Here is a 19,538-nt window from a genome sequence, read left to right as displayed (position 1 = left end):
AAGCAGTACATTTCCCTAAATAATACACACGTGTCTCTGCAGTACATAATAATAATGGGCATCAAATGCATGTAATCTTAGCTATTTTCTATAAGGTCATGTTATTTACGGGTACCTCACCCGATGACCTCACAGGTCCTTTAACTGTTAAGGAGTCACAACCCCCCAAATAAAATCCCTTTAAACTTTTATCGTTCTGTCCAGGTACTGTGTACAGAAGGACCCACTGTAATAGCTACACTGACTACTAGTCCCTACAGTATATTGAGGTTCATTGAAAGGTTTGATAAAGTAGAGGAAGGACGTGAGAGAGAGGTATAAGACAATAACTGTGAAACACTTGGGACCCACAGTCTGAAACAGAGAAGAACGAGCTGTAGACAGCTGCTGGAAAAATGATATTTATACAAAGAACTGACTCCTGTTTACAGTGTAAGTGAACAATTCTTGGACGGCACTGAAACCTCTGGGATCTTCCTCTGCCAGTTATTAGCCAGGGAGACAAACAGAAATGTTCTGTCTGAAATAAACCCTATATAAAACAGAATAATCGTGTGACATAAACCCTATATAAACAAATATAATCGATTTTTAAGTAAGCGCTTAGCAACTAGAAATGTATAAAGAGTTCTTGGCGATGACGTAACGAATAAACGTTATAATAAAATAGAACTGTTATAAAAGCCTTCACTTAAAAAAAAATAATTCAATCTGCAGGTAGTGTGATATGTCATGATTCTAATATTCACACATGAAATAAAATTACTATTTAAAATCTAAAAATATGTAAGTTTAAATGAATATATTCGTTGTGATGGTTTGAGGTTGGCCTTTTGTAATTGTGTAACACTTACACTACATTGTATAGCTATAGGAATTACAGATTTGTTTACAATACTGTGTATAACAGCTGCAGTATGAGAGATCTCCCAGCGGAGCAGCTGCTGTAAGCTGACATGCCAGGAGAGCTGAGAAACCAGCAAGGAACACGGCTCCATAAACTTCCTATACATGTGTGTATGTGCAGAGAGATATATGTGCGCATATATATATATACATACACATTCTTCATTGGGGGTGAAATAAGTACAGAGACACCTAAGCATGGAACATTGTGCAAAACCATGTATTGTCAGCATGAGCATTACAACTTTTTGTTTTTAAATAATCTATACATAAACTATATATATATATATATATATATATATATATATATATATACCCCAATATATAATGTTTTACATTATATATATCTTTAAATAAATATTTATTAATATATCGCATAGATAATAGTAATATACATAATACAAATTGACATATATGAACGTTGAAACTCAAATAAATGTGTATATGTGCAGTGAATATATAGATAGATAGATAGATAGATAGATAGATAGATAGATAGATAGATAGATAGATAGATAGATAGATAGATAGATAGACATGAAGAACAGTCATCACAAAATTCTCCCTCTGTTGCAGCTGTGTGAGTGGGATCCCGTGGGACTGGACTGAGAGAAGTGTTGGTTTGTTAAATATATTTTTTAGGGGTTAGTAAATGCCTGTCCAATTGGGCACACCTGTCACCCCACCAGTTCCCCTGTAAAATTTATGAATGTTACAGGAAGGAAATGATGGCTAAAATCTGTTCTACGATTTTTCATGATTTAACAGGAACCAGATCTTGGCCTGCATGGGGTGAGATTACCACCCATGGTTTGCAGTCCCCCTTGTACCAGGCCACACTCCGCCTGTAGCAGTGCAACCTTATGCCTACCCCTCACCGATCAGTCATTATTGCTATCCATAATAAAGCTGAGCTGTCCCACCAGTAAGTAGTTTTACACAGATTCGTAAAATGGCAGTGTCAGCATGTATTAACTCTGCAGTAACCCTGCCACTGAGTGCTGGGTGGGCCAGGACGGGTTGTTATTAGCATGTCTGGAAGTTAAGGTGTTAACTCCACTGCTGTACAGTTTTACCTTTAGTATCAGAGGGTCAGCTAAAGGGGCTATAAATCCTCCCTGTTATTGCACTTGTGATGGATATCCGGTCTTGATTTCAATATATATAGCATGTAAAATAAATAAATATATATATCGTTTTACACTATATATATATATATATATATATATATATATATATACCGTTTAACAAACTATATATATATATATATTACTGTTTTAAATGCAGTATACAAAACTATATATGCTGTATGCTGTGTCTAATTAAGTTGAATTAAAGAGCATATCCTGAAGACTGGTGAGTGCACCCCTGATACTGTATATATATATATATATATATATATCATACAAAGTAATGGTATGGACGTATTTATATAGTTTTACATCCCGTCTTGTGAATTACACTTGGTTAATCCTTTGTGACAGAATTTCTCAGATGTTTTTTACACATTACCTGATTTCATGTTCTGGATGTTCTGTACAATAACGTATGAGCCGGTAAAAAAAAAGAAGGGTATAATGTAGACAATTTAATAATCTTTTTCATATGTATATGATCATTTCCAGGGTTCGCTAAGTGTAATAGTTCAATAAGAAATGTTTTGCTTGATCATTTTTTTTAGTTACTGTGAAAGTAAAACTGTGTAATCGTTAAGAATATGGTATACAGTTATATTATGGCTATTATATAACTCAATTCAATATGAAAATATTTTATGTGTATCGTTTTTACTGAATAATTAAATCTAAGCAATCCCACAAATAAAAGTGAATCTGTTGTACAATTATTTTATGCTAAGCGGATGATCACAACAATCTATGCTATCTGTTCTATTCATTAGAAATAATAATGCGTTATAAATCAATGTAAATTTGGAGCTATAAAATAAAGTAGTAACTACTAATTTGAACAATGTAGTATAGAAAATAGTTGAATTACAGTTTTATATGACAAGGATAGTTGTGTTCTATATGTGTCAGCTGTTCAAAATACCAATTAAAAAAGCAGTAGTCTGATTATATTTGAAAATCGAATATTGTATATTTCAATTGGAGCCATGACACATAAATTGCATATAAACGGAAATCTGGACGTATATGCTATATAAGAAGCACGGATCCTGTTCCCATCACCAATCTGGTTCTGAAATGATAATGTATATGGCATAAAAAATCATGCAACTTGCGTAGATTCGATTCCAAACCGTGATGGCTCTAAACCGTTCCTATTAAATAGTTGAGATAGATAAGTGTTGCAGATCTCAGTTTAATCCCTGATCTACTTAAGATGTGATAGATGGCTGGTGAATATCCGCCTCTGTAGTTTGCAGATGAAGGATGAACGGTGTAGATCCCAATTTACAATCTGATCCAGAGGGATAATGAGGATCTTAGCCTGGGACATACCAAATCTCCCATCACAGTTGTATATACAGTAGGCGTGTTTGTGTATATGAAAACATTGTGCAAATTGTATTGCTGTAAAAAAAAAAATAGTTCTTGCACTGCACATGTGTATACACACACACACACACACACACACACACACACACACACACACACACACACACACACACACACACACACACACACACACACACACACACACACACGTGTGTGTTTCGGGGGTGATGCATGTGTAATGTACAGAGTACTTCGGGAACTCGTCAGAAGTCAGACCTCTGGCGATGTACCCGCTTATAGGTCACATATTGGGGATAGTCATCAGAGGGCAGTTGTGAAAATACAGTATATTATTCCAAATACTTCACACTGCTGGCTGGTTCAAATCGCAGGCTTCGTGCTGCATACCCTGGCCCCTTATCTGAGAGCAGATCTCACCAGGCACAATAGAAAGTTTTCTGTTGGGAACAAAGACTGCGATTTGATCTGGGTTCAGCTCTGGTCATCAAGAGAACTGACAGCTGCAGGTGCTGGGCACTCTCACACAGGAACTGGGGGCCCCATGGGCTGATGGAAACGCTGAGATATTCACACACAGCCACAACTGCTGAGGTCCTCTCTCCCATCTGCAGAGTAACGCACAGCTTTTGGATTGCAAGCTCTAGGCAACACAAGGATTACTTATTGTTCAGATGACCCATTTCTGTTGTACAAAATACTAACTGAAATGGGTAAAAAAATTAGTCAATTTATAATTTAACCAGCAAAAAGTAAATGTACAAGAGCGCACTAGATGATTAGATGTGTATTTGTGATTTATATGTGTATATGTATGTATACTATGTATATATATATATATATATATATATATATACATGCACAGTAGAAGCACAGACGTGTTGCAGGCTGAGATATGAGGAGACTGTTATAACATGAAATGCTACATTACAGTAGTAACTATAGAAAGTGTGCAGATTGCTGTGATGAACGATACATAACAGTGCGTGGTAAAAGGAAAGAACATGGAATAGATGAAGATATGAGTGAACACAAGCAATCATCAATGTAGGAAACACTTTAACGACACAGGGCTGATCATGGGTGTGAAAGAAGAGAGGATTTGATAGTTGATCCCAAAAGATATTAATAGGATCTTGTTACAAAAAGTGGCACTAGGGTTATGTATTTGGAAATAGATACAGCCACGTATCGAACATAAAGCGTGAAGCACATCTTACTGATTTGTGTTTATGTTGTAACATTTCATCGCCTATTATTCTGTAGGTTAATTGGTCCATTAATTCAACGGCTCACTGCGTTTATTTCAATGTTATAAATGCAATTCATGTTATGTTCATGAAAAGACATTGCTTACAGTCAAACAAAAACGTAAGTGCGGGCTCGGATACAATATGTTCAATATACATATCTATATCTATATATATATATATATATATATATATATATATAGATATAGATATGTATATTGAACATATTGTATATATATATGAATATATATAGATATGCATACACACACACGTATATACATACACCTACGCACATATATATATATATATATATATATATATATATATATATATATATATTTATATATATATATATGTGTGTGTGTTTGTATGTATGTATATATATATATATATATATATAGATATATATATAGTTGCAAAATCGTAACTATAAATTACAGCGCTACGAATTATTAGGTGCAGCCGTCAGTCATATATCTAAAGTGCATAATGTGTATTTAATAATGTCATTAATCTATGTTAGTGGCATCTAGTGTTACCTAAAGTAAGACGGGCGCTATTATCTGTAAATGGAGAGCTATATTAGTAAATAATATTGTGTAACATGTAAGTAACTTGTCAGCACAAGGCTGCATTAGCTGATAGAAGTTCTGTCACGCATTGGAGAGTTGCTGCATAAAACCATATGACTGCTTCACAGATAAAAGCTTAGGCGACCAGTCTGCGCACGAACAAGTGCAATGATGGATCCGCGCGGTGCACTATAGATTTACTTATGTTATCAGGATAGGAAACACTATGTGCATCATATGTAATAGGCATTTCCGAATCTGAAGCTGAAATTACATCTGGTTTAGGCACTCCCTCTATTGTGGAACTAGAAGTCCCAACGTGCCCTGGCAGCCATAGGCTGTAACAACATCTGGAGAGGAATGGAGAATAGCTGTACGTACGTACCTGTCTGTATATAAATTAAATTCTGAGCTGATAACGTTTTCAGGTAAATTTTAAATAAATTTGATGTATTTTTTTTCTTCTTCAAATGATCGTCTTGTTATAAAAACAGGGACCTATCTCCATACTGATGTCTATACTATCTTAATTACCATAGAATCTGTGTGTACTGACTGCGAAGTGTACACAGATATACTGTCTGCATTAATAATAGTGTCCTATAACTTAGCAAATGAGCTTAGGTGGACATTACATTTTTAAACTAGTCTGATGCAACATAGAAGTATGTGATATATCTGATTTAATGTATATACATATAGGAGTGAGTAAATGTTTGTGGTCTTCATTAATATACATGTGCTTGAAATGATTGTAAATATTAGGTGATCAATGTGTATATGCAGAAAATATTTATTTTTCCATTAATACAGTGATCTGCTAAATGCAACAGAAATTAATTAATGTGTATGTGCACTGCAATGTAGCAAGTGTCCCATACTCCCATAATATTGCAATAGGAATTACCGGGGACAGATTACTACAATTGTTTTAAATGATTTGGTTCCACTTCCTAGGAAGATGTAAATGTGTGTTCTATAACCTGAGCAAACTCCAATCCGCATTGGTGTTTCTGATTTCTCAATCATAATGACAGTCTTTAAACCTGTATAAATGTGCTAGCTGGAAGCTGCCAGTGTGGTATTAGGTATAGTGCTGCCTGCGCTGCTTTGAACTAGTACTGCTCCATTGCGTCCTGTCTGATACTAGCCTCCCAAGGTCCTACTTGCCCAGCCCATGCCTCACTAATATGACCATGTCCTAAGGGGAGCATCTTTTGTAAACTTTTGCAGATATGTGTACTTCTACTTGTAAATGTTTTAATGTTGAGCACAGATGCACTTGGTGCCCACTGTGTGTACATAGGATACTGGTGGGGTTTTCTTTTTGTCCCACCTCCATATGAGGTGGTAACTATGACCATAACTGTACTATGAGCAAATATGCAGCCAGGTGCTCAGCAAAGGAACAGCTGCAACTATAGCCTAAAATATAGCCATGAGGTGTGTATGCCCTTCATGTACTATGTCCACTCTAACAAGCTCACTGCTCAGCCATTGTCTGTACATGGCTATATCTACACCTATACAAGTGTAAAAGGACCATACTAGGAGAAAAACAGGTGGACTAATCATGTCACTGATGTAAAATCATGGGGTTGATGCACGACTGAACATAGTCCCTACCTAGTAACTTGCTCTTTGTTTCACCTGTCTTATAGGAGCATTAGCCAGCAGTACATAACATGGAACCACCACTGGAGTCCTTAATTATACATTGCCCCATAATTGTAAATTGCCCCTTAATTGTACATTGCCCCTTTTTAGCTTCTGTAATTGTAGACTTCACCTTAGCATATGTACTCTGCATGTGTTGCTCTATACCATTCAATACTGTTATATCATATGATCACCAACAAGACTATATTTGTAATAAAGACCATTTAGATAAATGCCATGTGCAGTAAATAAATGTCTTTTTTTTGTGTTAGTTTAATTATTTTTATCCCCCTAATCATTTTAAATGTTGCTTGGTTTATACAAGCCAGTTCTGAAAATAACAGAGGAGGGGGGGAATATAGGAAAAAAAAGTGTCTTCTATAGTATTGTACCCAAATATAGGATACATGCACTCCCTATGTGTCATCTCACTGATCACCATGGAATACTGATTTCTGCTTGATTATGCTCTGTAGTAGCAATGCAAACAAAGAGATGCAGGGATATACAGTATCATGCCTTAGGGTTCTGAAATAATACATATGACACTTATAAACTTATTTTACAGTTCACTGACAACTTTATTTGAGGGAACTTAGTTGATTGAAAACCATTTTTCACAGGCACTTTCTATTACTATTCTTTCTTATTACTGGCTTCAGACAGTGATGTCTTATTGACCCCTTACCACAGATCCACTTCCACAGAAAATTCTGTTATCTACCCACAGAGGAAGATATACTGCACTTCCACAGAAAAGTCTGTGACCTGCCCACACTGGGTGATCTGCTTCCATAGAGAATTCTGCAACCTGCCCACAATGGGGATCTGCTTCCACAGAGAATTCTGCAACCTGCCCACACTGGGAGATCTGGTTCCAGAGAATTCTGTGGCCTGCCCACACTGGGTGATCTGCTTCCAGAGAATTCTGTGGCCTGCCCACACTGGGTGATCTGTTTCCACAGATAATTCTGCGACCTGCCCACACTGGGTGATTTGCTTTCACAGAGAATTCTGCGACCTGCCAACACTGGGTGATCTGCTTCCACAGAGAATTCTGTGACCTGCCCACACAGGGTAATCTGCTTCCACAGATAATGCTGCGACCTACCCACACTGGATAATCTGCTTCCACAGATAATTCTGCGACCTGCCCACACTGGGTGATTTGCTTCCACAGAGAATTCCGCGACCTGCCCACACTGGGGATCTGTTTCCAGAGAATTCTGCGACCTGCCCACACTGGGTGATCTGCTTCCACAGATAATTCTGTGACCTGCCCACACTGGGTGATCTGCTTCCACAGAGAATTCTGCGACCTGCCCACACTGGGTGATCTTCTTCCACAGAGAATTCTGCAACCTGCCCACACTGGGTGATCTTCTTCCACAGAGAATTCTGCAACCTACCCACACTGGGTGATTTGCTTCCACAGATAATTCTGCGACCTGCCCACACTGGGGATCTGTTTCCACAGAGAATTCTATGGACTGCCTGCACATTGATAATTCTATGACCCGTCTGCACTGGGAGCTTATTTGCCTAAGATAGGGAGACAAACAAGTCAATACCAAATATGTAAAATGCAAATATATATGAAGTTTGTAACAAAAGATATTTACCAGCATAATCAACAATTACTTTTCTTACTCTTGAATAGTGAAAATACATGTAAGGCATTTCTCAATGTTTTAATTATCTAAATAATCCTGCAAAGTATGATTCAATGGAGAAATGTGTAAGAACAATGGAATGTAAAAAACAAAACAGGAATCGGCATTGTATTATGATACAGACAGACCAGCAAACTCTCAATCTCTTGTAAACGTCCCATCATGCCGTAAATCTTGCAGTTTCCCAGGATTACTACAGAATACTTGTAGGACAATCCACACATCATATTATCCTTGTATATACAGAAGTTCGTCTTTTACCATTCCCTCCTACCAATCATTTGTGCAAGTCCCTTCTTAATGTTAGTAACCTTCAGACTCTCCAGCTGTGTAAAACATAAATGAACCTACCACAGAGCCAAATTGAAAGGTCATAATTCGTGTTTCTTAAAACAGTTCTAACAAAAAAAATATTAATATTTTCACAAATTATACTTTATATATTATACCACAGACTATCGCATACTACTGATCAAATGTCAATATTGTTTTTTTTTTCTTTATTTTTTTAAATATTGCATTGTAATTGTTTTATGTGCTTATTTTATAGTTTCTTTCTACTATATGGAAGTAATGTTGGATCTTTTTTATTTTTATTTTCTTTGTAGTGTTATTGATTTCAATCAGAAAATAGTCCAGGTTAGTGTTAAGCTGCATACACACGTAAAGATTTTCTGTCAAACCATCCAACTAGTTGATTGGTTGGAAATGGAATGAAAATCTGGTAAGGTATGAAAGCAAATGACAATCAGCAATTTGCTCCCAAACGCCAGAAAATGGACAAAAACTGTTGTTTGAACAAATTGTTTAGATCAAACATTTAACAAACTTGTCTGAACGACCATTTTCATCTGTTTTCTGGTATTTAGGAGCAGATTGCTGAACATCAGTTACTCCCATACGTTACCAGATTTTCATTCCAACCAATCAACTAGTTGGATGGTTGGACAGAAAATCGTTACGTGTGTATGCACCTAAGTGTTTGGTCTCACCTTTTCTTTCCACTAAAATATTCAATGTATGACAAGGGGTGGGAATAAATTAAGCAGACCATTTGATGTTACTGGGTCGTTGCTTCAAGTTACCAATTTCTGCTAGCATATTAGCAGAATACTTCTCTCTTATGATCAGCACGGAAAGTGGTTTATATAAATCTATTTTAAGTACAATACAGATGTCATAGGGGTAAATTTACTAAAGTGAGCGTTTTTAGAAGTGGAGATGTTGCCCATAGCAACCAATCAGTTTCTAGCTATCTTCTAGAAGGTGTTAGTTATATGTTAAGTAGAAACTGATTGGTTGCTATGTTCAACATAGCACTTCTAAATACTCTCACTTTAGTAAATGTACCCCATAGTATCAGCAAAGAGTAAGGTTATAAATTTATGGATGTTAACATCTGTTGTAGCATGTGCCAGTAATCAAGCCTAGTGTTTGGGCAAGACAAAAAGGACAAATGACCTAAGTACTGCACACAGCACTATTATGATGTAATGTTGGGCATTGGGGCTTTTGGACTTGACAGTGCTTTTGTATAGTCCGTTGAGATATTATGTTGGAAATTTTGCTTGTTTTACTGCACACACACAGTGTTGATGCACTACACATTAGAGTATTATGTTGGGGCTATATTACAGTTATGGCACTTTATAATGCTATCATGGAGTTAGTGTCTATCAGTGTCTATCAGCAGGACTGCCTATATCTACCGCTGGCCCATTGCTGCAGCATCTTTGCACATTAGCAGTGTCTTCAGTCTTGGCAAAAGCAGTCACTCCACGGTCCCCACAATACTGCTCAGCTGTTGCTGTGGGTGGCTGAATGGTTCTCAGGAAGACCTGGCATTTTGTAACCCCCCCCATCCCCCTTGGTGCAGAATTGGATGGTAATAAATAATAAATAAAATGTTATATTGAATGCTGCCCAAACAATATTTCTATTTAACACATTAACTAGGTGACTGTTGTCATTTACATGGGGCAAATGGAGCAGTGACACTTAAACGGAATCCCCCACATAATTACTCTAGGCATGCACACAGCGGAGCTACAGGTGTACAGAACCCTTCTCTTGACCAGACTTATTAGCATGGGTGTAGCTATAGTTGGTGCAAGGGGTGCTATTGCTATGCGGCCCAAATGCTTAGGGGGCCCAGGCATGAAAAAGTGGTCTTGTCAATAGCGAACTCTGGGCCTCATTCAGAGGCGGTCGTTAGATGCAAGCGGTCGCTCTGAAGCAGGGCGGCCGCTTGCATCCTGAACGGCCGCCTCCTTGTCGATCGTTAAGCTGTGGGTTAACACCCTAAGCTCTAACGACCGACATGGGTGATGGTCGCGATGGTCAAGACCATCGAGGCCATTGGGGCTTATGACCAGACCCTAGGGTAGGGTCTGGGCACTCGTAAGCCCCAGGGAGCTTCCTGCTCTGTTCGAGCAGGAAGTTCCCCACTGACATCAGCAATGATGTCAGTGGGGCTGCCCCCAAACGGCAAGCGTTCTGACTGGAACGTCTCCATTTGGCCGGCAAACGGGGCGAGCTGTCACTCAACATCGACAGCTCACCCGGTCTGCTACGAGACCCCTAACGACGGAGCGCCCGTCGTTAGCTGGGTCTCATGCATGCGCACGACGGAGCCGGCTCCATCGTGCGCATTCGCTGTGGGGCAACATCGAGTCGGTTGTGAGGGCGGGTCTGGGGGAGTGACATAGCAAGCAACCCACCACCTGCAAGCCCCACCCACATATCCTCCCACCTACACTGAGCCCCACCCTTCCTCCCGCAGTGCCGACCTGGCTGCCAAAAGGTCGGCAAGTATGGTACATCACTGTGTTGTTTGTTGCTTAGTTTGGTTTGCAATTGGAACTATATATTGTACTATATTGATACTTGTACTGCCTCATACATAAAGTTTTAAAAACCAACCAAAAAAAAAATCTAAACATACTACTACATGTACTATATATGTATTTTAGTATTAGCCATGATTTAGATAATCCAGGCAGCCTCTCCCCATGTTTACCTGGATAACTGGGGCTCTTATTAACCTAGATGCTATCATTCTTCTGATAGCTATGCATTTAGGGCCTGATTCAGAGCCGCTCGTAAGCGGCCGCTCGTTCGTTCCGAGCGATGTTAGCCCAACTGCGCATGCGTACGGATCGTTATACACATGCGCTAACCAGTCAGTGCGGCCGAAATTCATGTGCTCGCAAAATAGCGAATGCCTGCTATTTTGAGTGACAGAAAGAGGCGTATGTGGGTGGTAACAGGGGAAGGTGCTTGAAAATGGGGAGTTGAAATCAGAACGCAGGCGTGCTTAAAGGTCAAAACGGGCGTTTTATGGGTGTGCATATTTAAAACAGCAGCGTCATTGACCACGTCACTGGGTTATTTTATAGTCAGAACTGCTCGCAAAATTGTGGTAGCAAACACCAACCCCAAGAATAGCGAGCAGTTCATACCCTTGTCGATGTACTCGATTAATCTAATAAATAGCGGACATGACGTAGGATGCGAGCGGCCAGGGGGCGTATTTTTCAAAAAAACAAACGCAAGTTTTGTTCGCTCGTTCAGACATAGAGGCGTGAACAGACCGCAAACAGCGAACGGTTCATTTGAATAGCCACCCCTTGTTTTAGAACGAACGACCGCAAATAGCGAGTGGCTCTGAATGAGGGCCTTAGTTTGCCTGAATTCTGAATTATTGGGATTACCAATCCTCCATATTTGTATTCAGAATAGCTAAAAACTAACAATAATGCAAACTGTAGAAAGTTATTTAAATTCTGACTAGGCTGTTACGATATCTGTAACCCCTCCCTGGGGCTTTACCTGTACATCATACAAAAAGATGGATTGCTGCTGCAGGAAGTCTTGTGGACCAGATCTGTCAGCTGAGCTGACGTATTCTATAGTAACTATACGTTTCACGGTCAATAAGATGCTATCCTGTATATGTAAAGGTAAAAAGTCATCTTTAAAGTGTGCAAATGAGGCTGAGTGAGGACGTCATCTGTTGTCATCTGCATGCACATAGACACTTCATTTCTAATGGTCATGTGAATAGAATGGACAGTGTGCCTGGCTATTTTGTCACAGTGGCAGCAGTTATGTTAGTGTCCTAGTTATTTTACAGTTCTTTTGCCATCCAAGCAAAGGACCTTTTATTCCTCTTTATCATAAAATATGCCATTCCTTCACTACTTTATTTCATACTTGCCTACTCTCCTGGAACGCTCGGGAGGCTCCTGAAAATTGTGTGGCATTCACAGCTGCTTGCAAGAAAGGACAAGTCTCCCGGACTGGCTGCCACCCCTGCCCTTCCCCCACTTACCTAGCTAAAGTGAGCGGTCTGGAGGGAGTCGATGACGTGATTCGCGCTGAATTACCTCATCGTAGCCCCACCCCCTGCTTTACAATGCAGGTAATATCGGCATTGTATAGCGGGGGCAGGGCCATTATGATTCGATCGTGCCACCACGCCCCTACACCACCAACCTATGCCACCACTACGTCCACTGCTGTTCCAACCTGGCTGCCCCCTCCAAGAGGGAGTAGCCAGAGAGTCAGAAACTATGTTTTACTACATGCCCTACATTACAAAACAGCGGGATCCGGTCTATAGATCTACAGTAAAAAGGTCGACAATGTCTAGATAGACACCAGATGTTAGACAGTCAATAGGACGTCAGAGACAAAAGGTTGACAGGGACAAAAGGTCGACACTCTAAAGGTCGACATGCAAGAAGGTCGACAGATACAACTGGTCAACAAAGTCAAAAGGTCAACATAAAAATGGTTGACACAAAAATGGTCGATATGTGTTTTTGTTTTTTAAGAGTTAGGTTTAGGCACTTACCGGGGCTTAGGCTTTTACCGGAGGGTTAGGCACTTACCCCGATTGTTAGAGTTAGGCACTTACCCCGATGCTTAGGCACTTACCGGAGGGTTAGGCACTTACCCTGAATGTTAGAGTTAGGCACTTACCCCGATGGTTAGGGTTAGGCACTTACCCCGATTGTTAGAGTTAGGCACTTACCCCGATGGTTAGGGTTAGGCACTTACCAGAGGGTTAGGCACTAGAAGGGACGGTTAGGGTTAGGCACCTACCCTGACAGTTAGGGTAGGGTTAGGGTGAAGATTAGGGTTAGAAGAAAAAAAAAACGTGTCGACCATATGTTCCGGTCGACTTAATTATATGTCGACCTATTGACTGTCTAACATCTGTTGTCTATCTAGACATTGTCGACCTTTTTATTGTAGATCATTAAATCCACATCCCAAAACAGCACAGACTACCTTTGCTGGCAGGAAAAAAATATTTGTTTAAAAACACAATATTGGGTAATGTAATAGTATGATAGAAACTGAAATTGACTTAAAATGTAGCTGTCACAGTTGAAGCAGCTATTTTGTGGGTTAAACCAATATTTTAGCCCATCAGTTCACATGGAGTTTGGGGAAGATATTTTGAGGAGATATAAAGTGGATAAAGATAAAGTAACAGAAGATCAGCTTCTAGCTGTCATTTTTCAAACAGCCTGTACAGTGAGAGCTAGGATCTGATTGGTTGGTACGTTATCTCTTTCCACTTTATCTCTGCCCAAGCTTTGATACATCACCCCCTATCTCTCTCCACTTTATTTATCTATAAGGTTTGCTACATCTCCCCATTAGTGCCTCAGTGATGTCATCAGTTTTTTTTGTTATTCTCGAGGACATTTGGCTTTTGCATTGTCTATGAGGTTATACAGAAGCTAAGGCAGCAACATGAGCTGGCCTAACATGGACGTGGAATGGGATTGAAATGTCGGTGGCTGTTTAGCCGCGGTTCAGATCCCGACAGCGTGAGCCCGACAGCAGGAAATCCAGACTGTGGGAGGTAAGTGATCTAACCCTCCCCTCTCCCCCCCTAACCCAAACCCTCCCTTAGGGGTGCCTAACCCTAAACTACTGGGGTGCTGCCTAACCCTAACCTCCCCAGGGGGTGCCTAACCCTAACCCCCCCTTACCGTTCCCTAAACCTAACCTTCCCGGGGAGGTGCCCAACCCTAACCTCTCCCTGGGGGTTCCTAACCCTAACCCTCCCCCCTAGGGGTGCCTAACACTAACCTCCCCCCTCAAAACCTAACGCTAACCCCGCTAACTACCCTAAACCTAACCCTCCCCCCCCACGGCTAACTGGACTGGCGTCCCGGTCTTACCTCGTTCGGGCATGGGTCATCCTGGATTTCGGCGTCGGGATTATGATAGGTGACGGTATTTCGACGCCTATCATAAATCCTTTGCCGGCATTCTGCACTCGGGATTGTGACCGGCGGCTCCAACTACATCCCCATAATTGTATCCTTCTGCTCTGCCTGACTGCTAAGTGATGGGTACACTTCACTGTCCCATTTGATCACACACGCAGGATGAATAACGAATGACCAGATTGCCTCATGAGCACAGTGCCGACTGTAAATGCATTCTGAGTATAACCACACACACAGACCAATGGTGTTCTTCTTCTGACTGGATTTGTGCAATGATAGATTATATTTGGGCACAGGCCACAGGTTCCCAATATGTCTTACAATATTACAGTATGTAGGGGCACCTTAACATGATATTGCATAAGAAGTGTATATTACTTTGCTCTGTAGTGCTTATGACAGACAAGGAAGTGACAACAAAGAAACACAGTCATTACCAATTAAAGATTTATAGTAAATATGCCACAGGATTTATTTCCATGTGTTGACCAGAGTAGAGTAGTCAGAGTCAAACAACATATGATCAGATAAGTTATTAACTTGGGCAAGTTAACATCATCCAGTGGTTCAGTATTCATATGGAATAGACATATTTCAATGCAATATCTGTTTTGAGTTTGCATGTTCTCCCTGTGTTTGCATGGGTTTCCTCTGAGTGCTTCCGGTTTCCTCCCACACATAATGGTAAGTTAATTATCCGCTGATAAAAATGGACTGTATCTTGCAGGGCCATAACTATTGTGGTGCGATGTGCCACGGCACAGGGCATCGGAGGACAGGGGGCGCTGTTCAGCCGTGCCTGTCAATTTTCTGTTTATAATCATTGTCACTTGTAGCTTCCTCTTCTTCGATCCTCGGCATCCCCTGGCCACCCCTATCTCCTCCCTGGCCGACTCCCCCGCCATGAGGCCACCTCCCCAAGCACCTTCAGTCACATCATCCTTTATTTAGCGCACACATACTGTCATACCTGGCTCTCAAACCAGTTGCTGATATTTGCTGCATATACTCTACAAGTAGCACTTTTTCTATACCTCCAGCCGGTGATCTTTACCACTGGCTCCAGGCTTGTGCACGACTGTTCTGATGGACAAATCCTGCTGCAGGTTCACCAGCGCTCTCCTACATCTAGAGCTGGTGAGCTATACTGTATAATCATTATGTATCATCACTGCAGCCATTGCATTCACACTGTATTTGGCACCGACACCTGGATAACAGTGGCACAAAGGGATTGGTACCCATTCATCATCATACAGGACAAATCAGATGTGTATCACATTTCCAGGTATTGTTTATTCCACCTTTTGTTACCTATGTAGTGCACCCAAGACAGCTGCCTCATCAGGTACTTTTAGGGGTGGGATGAACCATCGGTGGAACCATTGATTCTGCGGGTTTCTTGCCATTCTTATGTCGTATTTTGGCCCTCCCCAAAGTATAGTCATATCTCCAACCCAGTGTAACCTATGTAGAGCGTTTAAGATGGCTGCCTCACCAGTTACTTTTGTGTACGGGATAAACAATTTATGGCACCATGGGCATCGGAACCCTGACAGTTCAAGGCCACTGTTTAGGGAGGGGAGGGGGCGGCGCCGGAACAATTTTTAGTTGCCCCCCCCCCAAATAAAATCGTTCCGACGACCCTGTATGGTACTGATTATTCTGTGGGTATCTTGTTGTTTGTAAATAGTATATTTGTACCGTACTTTGTATCTCCCAGTGTGTAATCATAGCTTCGCACCCATAATAACCAATGTAGTGTGCCAAAGATGGCTGATTAGTCTGTTACTTTTGTGTAGGATGAACAATCCATGGAACTGATGATTCTGAGGGTTCCTGTATATTTGAATATTATATTTTGTATTCCTCCACTCTAACTATTATAGTGCGTCCCAGATGGCTGCCTCCTATGTAATACATTGCCTGTAATACAAATGTAAAGTACTTTGAGTTCTCTTGGAGAAAAGCACTAAATAAATAAATTAATAAATAAAAATAATAATAATAATAATAATAATAATAATCAATAGCACATCCTAAAACCATTTTAATATCATAAGGAGTAAATTGGAGGGGGCTTTATGACAATTTTCTTCTATATAAAAATATATTTGCCTTAAATCTTGTTTGAATCTTTTGCTTTAATCTCCTTGGCAGGATTTGCTGAAGGGGTTGGTAATATATGACATATGCTCGCTACTCTCAGTGTGCATTACTACAACAAGAGAGACTGGTATTTTATGACAGAGGGATTATACTTGTCCGGACTGAGGGGAGAGGCTGCTACACTCAGCATTTTCTGTTCAGCACAATGGCACGCCTGTCACTCCACAACATGAAGTGAATTGTTTATTTGACATTTATGGGCGTGTTATGTGATGAAAACTCAGTTCTAGCAAACAAGTTGTGGATAATTTCTTCCCAGTTTACGTTCTATTTCAGTAACTAGGCTTCATTAACCCACTCAACACTTGAAGCACCAGTTGGTAGAACTAATCTATTAATGTGGCTTTAACCTGTATTCGTGACCAGAGCTGACCCGGGCCCCATAACTATCGGGGGTGTGGCCTAAGCGTTTTGAGGTGTGGCCATTCCCTCTTAGAGAAAAATATGAACAACCCTGTGAGCCCCTCAGCCCGGCGCAAATCCAGGGGGGGCACGATCAGTGTGATCGCTCCCCTGTGGAGAGGAGACTGCTGCTGCTGCTGCTCCTCAGCTGCAGCTCCTCAGCAACAGCAGTCTCCCTGGTCTTCCACTGCAGCCCTGCACACAGCAGCATGTGCTGAGTTGCTGACAGGTGAGAGGAAGGGGGGGCGGTGTTGGACCCATGCCCACGCCGTGCCCCTCCAACATGCCTGGGCCCGGGGAATTAGTTCCCCTCTTGGCGCACCTGTTTGTGAGTATCCAACTCGCTGCTTGTGGCAGTGGTGGATACATATTCCCCAAAGCAATTCAACTTTGCTCCGGTGCAGAGACAGCTGATCTGAAAATCAGCTGTCTCTGTGATTGTTTTCTCTGCTTCTTCTGTAGCAGTGATAGTTAGCACTGCCGAGTGTGACTAAACAGTGCTAGCGCGCCTGTGTGAACTGGGTGTCACGCAGGTGCACAAAGCCCCGGTGTCCGATAGAAGGTGCCGGACAGTGGTGGAGGAATCTAAAAGGATCCCTCTTTGCGGAGGTGCGGAGCAAACTCCATCTAAGAGGGTGAATGCTCCTGCAGTCAAGCTCCAAATATATTGAATTTTTCGGAGCTTGATTAATTTGGGTCCCCATACTAGTGTATGCTGGACAGATCAGGACTGAAAGGTAAGCAGGAGATATCAATGATATCTCCTGCATTACCTTCATAATGAATAACCCCAATCCTTAATTTCTACAAAAGTAGGTGAAAATGTTAATTTTGAGCTACTTTTGTAGAAATTAAGTGATGATGAGTGGACACCATAGTAATTTCACAGGTTACTAGCAAATGGAGAGATTGCATACTGGTTTATCCCGCATAATTCCATAAGCAACAGGATTTACAAAGCGGTGGCTTTTATAAGCTGCTGCTTCTTGGTGGGTTGGAGCTGAAAATTTAAAGCGGCACCAATATTCAGTCTAAAGTGCGCCAGTGTAAATCCTGGCGTGCTTTACACTGAATGTTATTGCCGCTTTAAATTTTCAGCTTCAACCCACCGAGAAGCCGCTACGTAAATATACCCCTATGTCTCATTTAATTCGATTATTGGACTGCAGTAATATCATGGCAATGTGTGATCTTATTTTGTTAATAACAGAGGTCCATGTAAGTAGGACCCTGTTTTTTGAAAGAGGAGGATGGCACAGTCTTTTCATATGTCCCTCACCCAGTCAGAGGCGTCCCAATGGGTGGTGACATGAGGTCATGCCCTCTGATTTATCCCATTTTGGGGGCTTGTCCGCATGTCATGCCCATGTCCTCGTCACACTGGGGGCTTGCCCTGCACTCCGAGAAATGCTAGGAAGACCCCAAGCAAAGTGTGGATGACGCATGCCCACGTCATCTATCACCGCTGCAGCTCTGCTAGGTGACACCATCCAAGGGGGTGTCATCTAAATAGCAGAGCAGCTCTGTTATCTTGGTGTCACCCCCTTGAATGGTGTCACCTGGTGCGGCCCGCATCCCCCTAGTGATGCCGTCACTGACTGACACATAAATGTAACCATTTGTGAACAAGACTGTTCATACTTAATTCATACTTAATTTTTAACAACATTTGTTGTACAAAAGTTCCAGGAATGCACCCAAAGAAGTATTCCCCACTGCCTTAGTGTACAAAAAACATAATACTTAGAAAAGTATCATCCCTTGTTCAAGCTGTACCCTTCCCTCTAGCTGAAGCCATGTGGGCTGGTAAATGCTGCTGTTTTTCCTGTAGCTCCTCTGGTACAGTAAAGCTGGGTACACACCTATGCAATTATCGGGCCGATCATCCAACATCGTCTGATCGGCCAGATAACTGCATAGGTGTGTATGCAGCAGCGTTTGCAGATAAATGGCTTTAAACGCTCCTGCAGTGGTCATATTGGGAGATCGCATCAAATCAGCAACTTAAAAATTGAGATGCCCGACCTCACAATCCCACTGAAGAACACGCACATTGAGCTGAAATAAAATGACTACTGAGCCTGAAATTGAGTTACCTTTTATAAGATTGCAGCTTGCAATCTGATAGTAAAAAATGGGATACATTCAAAACTTTTAGAAACTTTATGCACCC

General features: G+C 41.0%; 1 protein-coding gene across 2 annotated transcripts in view; it reads left to right on the top strand.

Annotated features, from left to right (window-relative positions):
• PITX3 (paired like homeodomain 3) overlaps positions 1-19,538 on the top strand; it is a 90,995-nt gene that overhangs the window by 209 nt on the left and 71,248 nt on the right. The window contains exon 1 of one of the 2 annotated variants that reach the window (XM_088473522.1): positions 5,520-5,585. The exons of the other annotated variant lie outside the window; for it this stretch is intronic. The gene's annotated coding sequence lies outside the window, so the exon portion shown is untranslated. Of the gene's footprint in view, positions 1-5,519; positions 5,586-19,538 lie in introns of those variants that run through there. 2 annotated transcript variants of the gene reach the window in all.

This window comes from Taudactylus pleione, unplaced genomic scaffold (assembly GCF_031769625.1).
Source record: "Taudactylus pleione unplaced genomic scaffold, aTauple2 ptg000016l, whole genome shotgun sequence".
Taxonomy (NCBI): Eukaryota; Metazoa; Chordata; class Amphibia; order Anura; family Myobatrachidae; genus Taudactylus; species Taudactylus pleione.
This window is presented reverse-complemented; position numbering and strand designations above follow the sequence as displayed.